This window comes from Cyanistes caeruleus, chromosome 10, assembly GCF_971803275.1.
Source record: "Cyanistes caeruleus chromosome 10, bCyaCae1.hap1.1, whole genome shotgun sequence".
Classification (NCBI taxonomy): Eukaryota; Metazoa; Chordata; class Aves; order Passeriformes; family Paridae; genus Cyanistes; species Cyanistes caeruleus.
Window position 1 is genome coordinate 6681204 of NC_141710.1, and position 13955 is coordinate 6695158.

General features: G+C 40.6%; 1 protein-coding gene and 1 long non-coding RNA gene across 2 annotated transcripts in view; one reads left to right on the forward strand and one right to left on the reverse strand.

Moving 5' to 3' along the window:
• The window catches only part of LOC111933576 (uncharacterized), a 30887-nt gene extending 19926 nt beyond the window's left edge, over nucleotides 1-10961 (forward strand). Inside the window, exon 2 of the long non-coding RNA XR_002866805.2 lies at nucleotides 9635-10961. This is a non-coding gene — a long non-coding RNA (uncharacterized LOC111933576). The remainder of the gene's footprint in view (nucleotides 1-9634) is intronic.
• Nucleotides 1-13955, reverse strand: part of SPSB4 (splA/ryanodine receptor domain and SOCS box containing 4) — a 140750-nt gene that overhangs the window by 97254 nt on the left and 29541 nt on the right. The gene's annotated exons all lie outside the window — the stretch shown is intronic.

Consider the following 13955-nt stretch of genomic DNA (forward strand, 5'->3'; position numbering starts at 1 on the left):
GAGTATTTGCTAAACTAAAAATATTATTGCTAAGCAAAACTGAAACACCCCCAGAAAGGAAAATTATCCACACTGCCATGGCTATGGCCACACAGGCTCAGAGCTCCAGCTCGTGTAACAGCTTCCAGGGAGCACAGGGAGATGGACACATCCCTGAGGAGAGATTCCCAGGCTGGGACTGCTGTCACACCCAGCTGCAGCACAGCTGACTCAGCCTGTGCAGTGGGCACTGCCGTCTCCTGCTTTTGGCCACAGGGGCTGGGACTTCACTGGACTGTGAAGTTTGGGAAATCACTTTCTCCTAGAAACCTCTCACATTACCAGAAATACATATTAAATGTAATCAAATTTGCTGGTTGCTTGCTGTGTAGTTTCTTTAGTTTTTTTTATATCAGAACCAGATGGCAAACACAAAAAATATTCAGCTCCTCAGCACTTCATCAGCTGCTTCAGCAAGCCCTAAGAAAAACTGCACAGGTATCTTCGTAGAGAATGGCAGTGATGTAGCATGGAAGGGGGTAGTCAGTCTTCCTCGTATTGAAAGCACTACAATTAGACACCTTCAATTCCAACAGTGACAATGATGAATGATTTGTAATTTTAATAGTAAAATTTTAAACACTAAAAAGGCATAAAATGTGGATTGAAAGGCACCCTGTCAAAAGGAAATATTTTCCTTCCATGAAAAAACAAAATTACTTTTTTGTACCATAAATAACACTAAAAAAATAAATAGGAAAATGTGTGGGTGTGGAATGCAGAGGTTTTTTATGAAAAGTGACCCACAAAACCCATAATGCATATGAAGCTTGAAGGCCTGGGACTTAACAATGAGTCCTGAAGACCTACAGGTAATCATTTTGCAGTATTCGTCCTCTTGTGGAACCAAGGGAGCACTCCAGCTGCTTACAGGATCTCAGTTATCAGGCCTGCATCTTCACATCATCAGGAAAAGAGGGTTTGAACCTCAAGGAACTTGATTCATCAGGAAAAGAGGGTTTGAACCTCAAGGAACTTGATTCTCATGGAATCACGTTCCCACTGACAAGCAGCCAGGGGAAATGTGTGCCCACCACAGGCATCTGTCTGTGTTCAAGATTCATTCAAACAGAGGCTTCACTCTACAGCTACCTTTGAAATGTGTTCCCCCCACCTCAGATTAAGGTAATACTCACCCTAATTTCAATCTCCTACTGGCAGACCAGCTACACCAGCCAGGAACACACTCCCACCTACAACAGCCTGGGAGGTGCCCAGACAGAAATTACAGGAAACAGCTCTCGAGGGAAGGGATGAAAACACAGGCTGCAGTAAAACTGTTTAGGGGTGCCATGTTTCCAAGAAATGTAGTTGCAATTATCCAAAGCCATTATTATGATTATTTTTTCCCAGTAAATGCCGTTACTTGGCAGGACAGTGTATTTCATTCCACTACCTATGGGTAGTTTCTTGCTTTTAAAGCCAAGCACAGAAACCCTTCCATGGAATGCAGATTTAATGATATAAAATGGGAATTATTTTTTTTTTCACAATGAAAAGCAGAAACAGGCTTGCCTTTCCCTCCGCTTTCTGCTCAGTGCCACTCATTTCTCAGTGCACTTACTGATCAAGCTCAAAGGACTTGTCAGAACTCACCACTGCTTGTTAAACTCAGAAGTCTGCATCCAGTGGCCGTGATTTGACGTGGATGAGAATTGTACAGTTTTTATACTTGTATTGATTATTCCCTTCCTGCCTCACATCTATCTCTCTTGCTGTATTTCATCTTAGGAAGCTAGACGAGATGATCTGCACAAGTCTCTTCCAAAATAAATTACTTAATGATTCCATTAATCCTTGTACTGCAGGTTCTCCAGGGGGAAAGCACTTTGTACAGAGACCCAACCAAAAACGAATTTTTTATTTCACACCATAAAAGTAATAATCCTGGGTATGGCCATGAATATTAAGAATTATTTGTGGAATGTAATGAGTTTTCTCAAAATATATATCCACTATATCCTCATATGAAAAGCCAGCTGTCATTTTCTGTGCAGAAAAACATTCTGAGACTCAGTTTTCCCTACTTTGTATTAACATATGCACACTAACAATCCACCAGGTCTCCTGTGCTTGTTCTAACACTTGTAATAGGATTGGCAGGCCAAAAGGGGTTAGCACAGGTAGCAGGAACAGGAGGAATTTTAAATTGATCAAGAGTAATAACTTTGTTACTTTTAAAATGTCATTAAAATATCCTACAGGAAGATCTGTGATCTGTCCTAAAACACAAGCATCACATTCAAAGCCATCCTTGAGTCTGGCCAATGCCAGTGTCACATCATCATCTACAACACTTACGTGCAAGTGTGTTACTGTGTGGTCTTCTCACCTTCAAAAGTCTGCTTAACATCAGTACAGAGAGATATTTAGAGGATTATTACAGGTGTTCTACCACTGAAGCCACTTGCCTTTGGTTCAGCACAGCACAGCCATACAATAACCCTTTAGAAAAGCACTGCCTGTCTTGTTATTTAAAGGCAGATGAGTATTGCACTTAAAAGAGACAGGGCTTAATCTGTAAACACTTCAAAGTGGTCTCTAATGACTTGGCTTTATCTCATCTTTTTTCATGTTAGCTGCAGCTTTGATGTTCCCCCTAATCTTCTCCTAACCCTGGGCCCAAGAGCACATCATCGCACAGGAGTTTTTGAGACTGCAGCACGTACCCCTGACTAATCCACCAAAAATCACAAGCAGGTTACACGGGCAATCTGGTGCACTTGAGGAGTGAATGGGGTGGCTGTGTGCCACGCTCACTGCGGGCAGGTAAATGTGAGGACATGTGGCACTGGGACCTGCCCTTGGAGTATTTGGCCACACCCATGTGGGTGACGGTGACAGTGACAACCTGCAGGCGAGGAAAGCATTTGCAGGTACTATTGACAAATGTTTCACCTTCACCACCATGATTTTGTCAAGTTGTCATAGGCAGGTATTTGTATTTCCTCTAGAGTCGATCCATGTTGTTCTACTCAGAGATTTTCAATCAATAATATGCACAAATAATGGACACTTCTGGCAGACTAATTTTTTAAAATTATTTTTTGATGCAAAGCAAGCCCCAAGTAAGCTAATTTCCACAGTATCAAGCAGATATAAAAATAGGATTACTTTTACTCTAAAGTTATTTTTTATAACCTGATGCTACTTTCTATGTGGAAAATTAGTGACTGTTACTCTCCAGAGAAGCTACTTGCAGTGTAAAGTTATTAAATAACTTTATTTATTTAATAACTGTTACTTCTGGGCCCACACTGTCCATACAGATCCCACTCTGAACCATGGCACAGATAGACCCTGGATGGCAAACCTCAGCGAACTTAATTTCTACATGTTTGAGTATCTAAGAATATCTACAGACTTCAGTGAAAAAAAACCCAATAAAATTCCTTTTAATTATAACTTCAGACTCTGGCTGGAGATTTATAATTTATTAATTTTACATATCATTGAATGTGGCTGTGGATATCTGAGTCACCTTGTGCAAGTTTTGAAGGTGAAAAAGCCACAAAAGGAAGAAAAACAGTTTTCTCAGCATCAGGGTATAATCAATAACATCCCAGATTAGACAATTAGTGCCACAGTATATCATTCCCAATTTTTTAAAGAAACATTTTAAATTGAATTCTTAAATAATTTAAAGAATATACTTCATATATATATATATATCTATAAAGAGCTATTAAGGAAGCACTTTACCAGATACAACTTTCATCACCTTCAGCTGAACCCAGCTGAACTGATCCTAAACTTTCAACATTTGCATAGACAAATTATAAAGCCCTTAGCATAAAAAGAAAAATTTACAAAATTCCTTAAGAAATATATTTAAATTAACAGATTATGTCATGTAACTACATACCCACAATTTTTAAGTTCACCACGTGCTGTTAAAAATAAATAAGAGCATACTGTTTGCACAATTGGTGACTGGAGTCCATTTGGTTTCCCCTTCCTTTTAATTTTCCATATATTAACATTACCTGACTAATTCTACACAGATTAATTTTCAATGGGACTCAAGTAAATAGATATTTACAGAACCTGTCATAATATTTTTTTTTAACTAATATTAATTTCTATTAATATTAGTTAAAAATGAGGTTGAAGCAGCATGCTCTTTTAGTGATGCTTTCACTAAAAGGTAAAAAATACTTTAGATACTACATGTAATTCAAAAGACAAGTAGACTAGTAATCATATACATGCTAAGTTTGAATTTTCTTAATTTTTCAATAGAAAGCCCCATGGGGCTATATGTTATCAAAACTTAATAAAAATTAGCATAATAAAAACAGAGTAGTTTTTATATCTCATTTCAAAACTATCCTACAGAATGTAACAGGATTCTGTTGTATGAATACACTTTCTTCAGGAATGTTTAAATTTTCTAGGAGAGAACAATACCTTCTCCCAGTTTGTAAGACACTGCTCCTTGTTGTTTGGGGTTTTTTTTGAGACTGGAAGCATATTAAAAAATATCTAAATGTGTTGCTCATACGACTTCGGTAAAAATATATATATATAGAGAGCAGAATATCCATTGTCCATGGATATATTCTTAAAACCCAGGGGACCACATTAATTACTGATGCAACACATAATCCTTGTCTGTCTGCTGCCAAATCTCTTCTCTCACAGGGAGCTGTAGATAGGATCAGGGTCTAAGCTCCTTCCAATGCACTTCCTAATATTGCTGCCATTACCAGTCTGTACCAGCGTGTCAGCTGGGAATGTGGCTCCTGCACCAACTGCCTGGGCTTAAATGAATTTGTCAGAACGAGGATGAGATGCCTCACTTGGCAGCATTACAAAATAGTCTCTTTCCAAGGGGATTGAAATCAATCCGTTCACCAGTGAGCTTTTAGGGGACTCACTGCTCTGCCCTGTGCTCATTAGTCGTGGAAGTGGTAAAACAAGTCATTTATTAATGTATTTTATGGTGTCTGATTAAAAGGGCTGAGAGGAGACCAGACACTGGAACCTAAATTCAGCCTGAGAGGAATGCTGCAGCCCTAGTGAGTAACAGGAAGAGTTTCTGTAATGCATGGAGCAGGCTGGCAAGCTCTCCTCTCATCAGACTGAGGGATAACTGCAGCAAACTGCAGGCATATGCTGAATTTACTGTGTCCGTGGTGCTTAATGGGCCATCACCAACACGGGGTGCTGTGTGGGTGTGTGTTTCTTCTTGGCTTTAAGAGAGAAAATAATGCTGGAAAAGGGAAGGTCTCTGAGAGACGACTGTTACATAAATATGAAATAGAAGAGGATACCCTGATTTAGGAAGAGAGGATAAAGAACACAGGCAGATTTCTCGACGAATGGTGACAGTAATCTGTCCGTCTGGCAGAACCCACAATGGCTGATTAAGAAGAAAAAAGAAAAATGCGATTAAAATATACTACAATTTCATATGGTACTGTCATCTTTAAAGCTCTCTCAAAAAAGGGATTTTTATGGGGTCTGACACAACACATATATAAACACACTGTAACAGCAAGAAGCTAAAACAAGTGAGTACAGAAGATATACCAATTAAAAGTAAGTTTAATTAGCGCAGAAGAGCCTCAGATTCAGGTCAAACCGAGCAGACTTCAGTAAACAGATTCAAAGCTACTTAGTAGTTTAAGTACCCTGGTTGATATTGTTTTAGTTTCTTTGCTGAAAAAGCAACATAAAGAGGCTAAACCAGGCTGGTATGAGCAGAGAATTCAAAACAAAACACCCCAAATCACCCAAACTCCAGCACAGCTCTCCACATTTACCCTTCGAAAGGCACAAGAGCATTGTCCCTGCTAACAGGTCCTACCGAGCCTGGCGCCCTGCTACGCTCAGATGTGTTAGGGATGAGCACAGGCCTTTCTGTGCTCCTTGTGATGGCCTTAGGAAAAGTGTCACACATTGAAAAACCAGAGATCAAACACTCCCATAGCTGCCTGTGAGCCTGACAAAATGCAAACCCAGTGAAGGGATGAGAGGAACCGACGCCAGAAGTGAAACAGGACCCCAGCAGAACTGGGGTTACTATGCCTGGGAATGAACTGGGGGAGAGTTTGTGGACACAGCTTTGAGCTTCCAGACTCTCCTCTTAGCCAGATTCATCTGTTTTTTCCAACCCAGACTTGATGATTCCATCAGGATGGTATAAATCGGGAATAGCTTCAGACAGCGGAGGGACAAACGACCCAAGAGACTTCTTACACTGGTATAGATCTTCTGAACTTTTGTCTGCTGTGGGTATTTTACTCTCCTTGACACTGTGTACCTCGTAACCACCACAGCAACATACTCTCATTTCACAGATGGGACATCTACTGGAATAATAAAAAAACAGTATCGCAGAGACAAATGCTCTGGTGTCTGCCCACGGTCAGGGAAGCAGAAACAAAGAGAACATATGAAGGTACCTGTGATGAACAAGTGGTTGTGTGAGCTGATGAGAGCTGCTTTACAATCCCTGTTCTCCTGAGATTCCAGGCACTGGGCAGATCACACCCGCATCATGCAATAAAGAGCAGGAAAATGACACCTGAGCTCCCAGTGCAGGTAAAACAAAGCAGCACAGTCCCACCAGCAGGGCTCGGTAAATCCCATCCATTGCCCTGGGGCTATGCTGGTTTTCAAAGAGCGAGAACTGGTGTCTGTATGGCCCTATTGATCAGTGCTGCAGGAGGTGCTTGCAGCCAGCTCAGTCCTCCTCTGTACACTGCACACAGTCCAATGGAGAAAGAATGATCAGAGTGATTTGATGGATCACAGAATTAGCTTGACAGGTATCAAATCCCAGACTAGTCCTCTGAGCAGAGGTTCCTCCCCTCCAGGCTATATTCACTAGCTAGTTCTGTAACCCAAGCAAAATGACATTCTGCCTAGCAGTGTAAATGAACATTTCATGTACCACTTTGTCTGAAACTCCACCAGATGAATTTAATCCTGCCCTGGGGCAGGGAAGTAGGTTAAATGACTTCACAAATACTGTAGGTTCCTGTTTCCCTGTGATTCTACTACTGCTTGGGATTGCTGCTCTGTTCCCAACGTGCCCCGGTGGCATTCAGATGATGTGCTCATCTTTGCCTTGAAATATTTTAATAAGTTCAATTTTTTTTCCTGCAGTAAGTCAGTTACCAATGTGGAGTATATCAGTCATTGACATGGTGACAAAATACCCATGCTTATTTAAAAAAAAAAAAAAAAAAAAAATTAACTTAATTTCATCAACACTATCTCTTCCAAACATGTTAGTGGAACCTCATCCCAGTTTAGGCAGCAATCTTTCCCCATCTCAGGTAAGTTTAAAGTCTGTTTGTATTACTGTAAAGGATCTCAGCAGAGGAATAGATGATTTAAAAGGATACTGAAATAGAAGCCCAAGGCAGGTGTAGCTGACTCAGATTGGAGAGCCTGGGCGTTGCAGCACATCTTCATTTGTTTTGCTCTTTCCTGTATCATCCATTGGGAAGTATTGAGTCATTCTCTGCTGTGGACATTCATCATCCACAGCTTGGTGCTAACAAGACTCATGGACAATTCATCCCTTGACAGTGAAGTAGTCACTGCAAGGGAAGGAAAGATACCCCAAGGTCAAATATTGCTTGGGGTGAGCAATTCACACAGCTCCATGCTTCTTCCTGCTTTCCTTGGTTATATTCAAGAGACATGACTAAGCCAAGGGAAAAAATAAAGCTTCCAAATTATCTGAGAACTCTGCAGTAAGGCAATTGATGTTTTAAAATACATAATTAACATAGATAATCAATAAAATCTAGTTAACAGTTATGTAGAGATTAAATCAGGTATGAAATCTGACTGAATATCTGACAACTATTTCCACTAGGAATCTAACAACACATTTGAGGAGAGATGCTTTCCTGCAATCCCAAAATGTGTAGTAAATCTGAGGAAAAATCTGCTAGACCCATTTAGTAAACTGATCTTTCTGCAAACTGTTTTTACCCACTAATAAATTCCTTAGACACCACCCAAAGCAAGTACCCAATCAGCATCACAGCATGGATTTGTCATTAATCATGTTCACAAGTGACTGCCTCTTCTCCAGAAAGGCCAGTTCCCACCTTGTTCAGGGCACACTACTTCATTCCTCAACAAAAAAAAGCACTCAGCAGCTGCTAGTTATAGGTGTTAGGGATATTCCAAAAAATTTATTGTAGTCAGAATATGGTTATTTCAGGGGTGCAGGAAGGAGGAAAGGGAAAAATAAGCTTTTCCTTGGAACATACCCATGTCAAAGAGGTTTTATGGGACAGATTTGTAATGCCTGGGCTCTATTTTCCCATCAGAGTAGCCACTAGGCAAGTGGTTGGAGATTGCAGAGATGAATCAAACAGAAAAACTAACCAGTGGTTACTGGCTATTCTGAACTATGTAATTTCTTTGCTGAGCATTTGTTTTTAACTGCCTTAAAGGTCACTTTTGTGGCAGAAAAGGAAACTACACATTTTGCAGAAGAGAATCTGGATTTGTAATTAGGCTGTAATTGCATTCTTTCCTTTCCCACCTCACCCAGGCTCTCGGTGGGCTGCTTCACAGACCACCCAACTGTGGAAGCTCACAGACCTCAAGTCCTTCCAACACCTCTCCAGAGGCTTTCTGTGAAATAGCTCAGTTAATGCCCACACTGGCTCAGTGCTCATACCCTCAGCTTCCTCTGCTGTTGCAGAGAGGCAAATGGATGCAGTTCTTCTCTGGAAAATCAGTACAAGCACAAGCTGAAAGGCTGAAAAAGAGTTTGGGTAAAACAACAACAGGCAGCGCACATGTTCTGAGAGCACTAAGGAATCATGACCACAACAGAAAAAGATTAATTTTGTATGTGTTATCTGTAGATCTAATTACACTTGGCAGCAATGGAAACTAAGTATCCTGAGTTGTAATAGGGAAGTTACTTTGTAACTTTTTCTTTCAGCACAGGCCCAAAATTTTCCCAAGTAAATCCCCTCAAACCCAAGTAAATCCCCTCAAACTTGTTTTGTGGTCTTTATAAATCATTCCTTGGTATATGGCAGTCTCAGCAGAACCAAAATAGTCACACTGAAGAGCAGGGACAGTTCTCAGTGAGAATGAGATGGATAGAGAAATGTGCACTGCCAAAATATCAGACAAAGTGAGCATCTTTATATTTTTTTCAAAGGGACATGTTTTTCTTTAATAAAACTAAAACTGTAAAGACACAAAACTATTTCACCACATAGGTACATGTATGATTGCACATCACACAAAGAAAGAAGTAGCCTTGAGGTAAACATTTTCTCACAACATATCTAGACTGCCTAAAAATACTTTGAGCACTGTCATAAAAAATACAGATTTCTTTTTTTTCTTATAATTACCAATTTTCCATATGATTTCTCTTGATAAATGTTACATTTTTCCTTTTGGCAGGGCAGTGTGTGAAAGCTTACAGCTATCATGGCAATGAATTATCCAAGGACGATGGTTCTGAACTGCGGTTCTGCCACGTGCTGGTGACCTGGCTGACACAATTCAAACTGGCAAGCACCAAGGCATGCTGGTGCACCAATTGCTTCCATCAGGATCAGGCAGACTGTAATTTCTCTTCCTCTTTCCCCAACAGGAGCCTACTGCAGCTACCACGAGCCACGGAAACAAAGAAAATGGGCAGCTTCAGATGCACACAGGATAAAGTCAGCAAGGCCAAGGCAAGTCTCATTCCACAAAGGGCAGAAACACCTGTCCAAACTCAGCTGAATGTGACAATCCAAGCAAAACCCCAAAGGTACAGTGAGGATTCAGCATGCATCACCCCTGTCCTGTGGACCACACTCCAGGCTCCTGGACAGCCCCTTCAGCACAGTTGGTTTGCTGCTGGTCTTCTCCCAGTAGCCCTGAGAGTTGCAAACACCCTGCCTTCCCCACACACCATGAGAAATACAGGTTATTTCCAGAGCTCATGAACTGGCTGTTCTCTGGCTACATGGCATTCATTGCAAGACCTGAACCTCCTTTGCCTCAGCCCTCCTCAGAAAGTTCTTCTGTCAAGAACCAGTAGATTGACACAGAAAAAGTTTGGTTTCCTGAGCTGGCTTTACCTGAGGCTGATTCCCAGCACACAACAGACTGTCACATGTGGGAGGTGAATGAATGCTGATAGATCATTTCTGTAGCTGCTCTTCTGCACTTTCCAATAGACAGGAACAAAGAGCTTATCTCCTAGCAATTCAGATCATAAACACAAATCAGTGTAATCATACATATCCTTTTTATGTTTTCTCGTGAGAGTTAAAAAAACCAAATAAAGCAAAACAAAACGCCCTTACCTGTAGAGGAAGAAAATGAAGGAAAATACAAAAATATGAGTCATACCATAAAATATTCACCTTAATGCTCATTCAATAATTTTGTACTTTTCTGACTTAGAGTTACTGAGTCACTATTGTCACCAAAGTGAACCGACAATAAAAAATACAATCCAATGCAAGAAAAATACAACAGATTATTCACTTCTCTGGAGCCAAAGCAAAAATATATTTAATCTTTGTTAATACATGTTTTTATGCTATACCAATTAAAGATAGGTTTGGGACATTTTCTCTAATTATTCACCAAAAGCAGTCCTTTATATTTCAGCCAGGATTATCCAGAGAATAATACACTTTTATCCCTTTCCTCAAAACACACTTGTGCCCCAGGAAATTTAACTGCCTCTATCTAATCCTATGGAAGTCCTTTTCATTGTTATTTCTTGGTGGGACTGTCAATCAGAGATGAAAAAGAGGAAAACAAAACACAGAATGAGGTGGTTTGCTAGAAACATCACGTCAGCCAGTGCCAAAATTACATCAGATGGCATAAAGAAGAATCTCTTTGAAGAATTGGCATGGAAGTGTCTCTTTTGTACCCTTTTCTCTTTGTTTTCTCAGATTAATAGTTTATTTCCTTTTTGTGTTGTTTTGTTTGGTTTTTTTTTCAGGCATACTCAGCATTTCATTCTATTTCCCAAATAACATCACAGGCACTTCACACAAGTTTGTAACAAAACCTCAGAATCAGCTGTGTTTTAATCAGCTTTTTTCAAGCCATCCTCAAATCAAACACCACAAGATTTTCTCTCTTTACACTTTTATGCAATTACATTGCCAGCAGTGACACAAACGTGGGAGGTGGGGCTCAGACTCCGCAGGGTCTGATCACTGCTGACAGTGGTGTGAGCACCAAGGATGTTCTCCCACAGGCAGCCCAAGCACAGACACTTCATCCACTCCCCACCAGGCACAGGCGTTTGGTACAAGCAGCCCACACCCTGAGTGTGGCAGAGTCACTCAGGGGTCCCAGCCACAGATAAAACCCCAAGGGTGCTTTGCAAATGCTGCTCTTTCCCTAAGGCCAGACAAATGTGGCAGTTGTAGGACTTTTGTCAGCCTTTTCAGCTGGCCTTAAAATTACCATTTCTCTATGAAGTATGCTCTTTTAAGTTAAAAGCTTTAAAAAGTAAATCTTTTTAGCATAAGAAAGGCAAAAAAGAATGGTCACAAAAGAAAAGAATAGAGAGAAGCGCTCACAACTGAGAACTGAAGGCTCTCAATTCTCACCCCTGAAAGCTACAGCTGAGCACAGGGCACTGGAGCTGCCATGCTCAGGTAAACACAGATAACAAGAGTACTTTGAAGGCACTGTTTCTATTCTTCCCAGGTTCAGATTAGTGCTGTCTGGATTTCTATGAATTCTGTTCTAGTGAGGCCTTCACATCTTTGCAAAATAAGAATCAAGTTCCAAGATGGAAAGATGTCAAATATGGCTATAGATGAGTAATAACTTGTGTTTACATTCTGTTTCCATACTTTTGATATTACATGATTTTAAATTAATTTACAATCTGACAGTTATGGTCAGTGTTCTCCACAGAGCTCCCAGACCTCTGAATATTTGCTTTCTTGCTGGCTAGCAAGGTTTTTCTATTGTGGATTTAAGCAACACAACTGAACCTGAGCCATGCGGGTCTGAATCTTCTCAGCCACTACACATGTGCATTAGAAGAGGGGGCAGATTTTCTTAATCAGTATAAATTAAAGGTTTACTTGATATGAGAATAAACAAATCAAAGGTTAGAGAAGGGGCTCAACCTGGGAATCCCAATACTTTTTGGGGGTATTCATGGGGCAACCTGAAACTAGAGTTCTTATTATGAGATGAACTTTGACTTTAAAAAAATATTTATCTAAATAATCAACTGTAAAGCTAAACAAGGGATTTGTGAGATGGGAAGGAGAACAGCTTTCCTCCAACATTACTCTCTGTGCAGTCTGACATTTGCACAAATCAGAGACCAAGCCTGTACAGAGCTTTCCTACTACCACTGCAGCTGCTCTGGGTCAAAGGAGCACTAAGAAATGTGGGTTTGTTTTCAGCTGGTCATTTTTCTTGTTTGGATGCTTGGTTTGGTATGGCTGCTGGAGAATTCATTGATTTTGAGCTTTTTTGTTTGTTTTTACTGGACCAGTTGTCATGCATGCATTGCTAACAACCAAACTTGAGAGTTGTAAGCATCACTCTATTTTATCACCTCCTGCCCCTTTTCCACTACCACTGCACTGGTTTTGCCTATTCAAAAGTTTAAAACAGGATTTCTCAACCTACCTTAGAGCTTACTCTCCCAGCAGCAGCAGAATCACAGCAGCTAAACAAAGAGTTAGTAGGAACTTGATGTTGAATAGTGAACAGAGACATGTAATGGGGGGAAAAAAAAGTCTGTGAATATTGTAAGATTTTTTCCCAAGCAAACCAAGAAATTCTAAGCTCTGAGAGTTAGAAATAAACCCTTCAACAATATACAAATGTCCATAAAATACAATGTTTATATACTATTCTTATATATATAAAACTGATCAGGTTTCTTACTCTTTGCAATGGTAGCCTTAGTTGGCAAAAGGTTTCATATTTATATATAGGTAATTCCTCTTGGTCATCTTAGGTGTAGGTAAATGTACTTTGAATAATTAGAGATGCTCCTGAATTCCTCACACAGCTCAGTAAAAGTCAATCCACCATGGTATCCATGAACTTAGTTCCTGGGGATCAGCAGCTCTCTGTGCAGAGTTAGATCAGGACAGAGGGGAAAGAGACCCGGGAGAAATGGGCTTTCAGGAAGCTGAAGCTCACACAGTGCATAGGAATTCGTCCTTCCAACACCAGGGCATGCAGCCACAGCACAGTGCCCCAACATCCTGCTAGAGGAGGAAGAGAAAATTCCTGTGCAGGTGCACTTAGGCTCTGCCCAGTACCTCTGGAAGCAGTTTAGGGCTGTTGTGATTATTCCTGATTTACTCTGCAACACTTATCCACCTTAATAACAGTCAGTATCCTACCTTATAACTCAGGACAGAAAAAACTGCTTTTTGCATTCAAAATTTCAGCCTTAGAAAAGCATCAGCTGGAAATATGGAATGGAAATTGAAATAAGTTGAAAGAAGAGGAGCCATTATAAAATATCCCATGTGTTACAACCCGTGCTTACACAAGAGAACATGACTCATTCTACTACATGTGCATCAGGGAAATGAAAGTGCAGTGACTGCTGAGAGAAAAGACAGTAAAGTCTTCTCAGGCACAGATCAAGAAGACTCTTCAGTCATGGATGGTGTGCAGCTCATAGAGGCTCCATTACTCAATTTTTGTGGCAGTCCAGCAGTACAATGCCCCACCCAAGAGCCAGGAATGCACCTCTGTAAGGAGCACAGAAGAGGGATTGAATGAGAAGAGCTGTCCTCATGTGTGAATGAGCTCAACAAACAGCATTCCTCATCTCAGCTCATGTGTTTGAGTGGTGGGGAGCACCTGGATCGAGGCACTGTGGTCTCTCCTACACACAGACCCAAGAAAAAGCAGGGAGCAGCTGCTGATGGGACAGCTCAGCATGGAGAGGAGCAGCCAGAACCTCA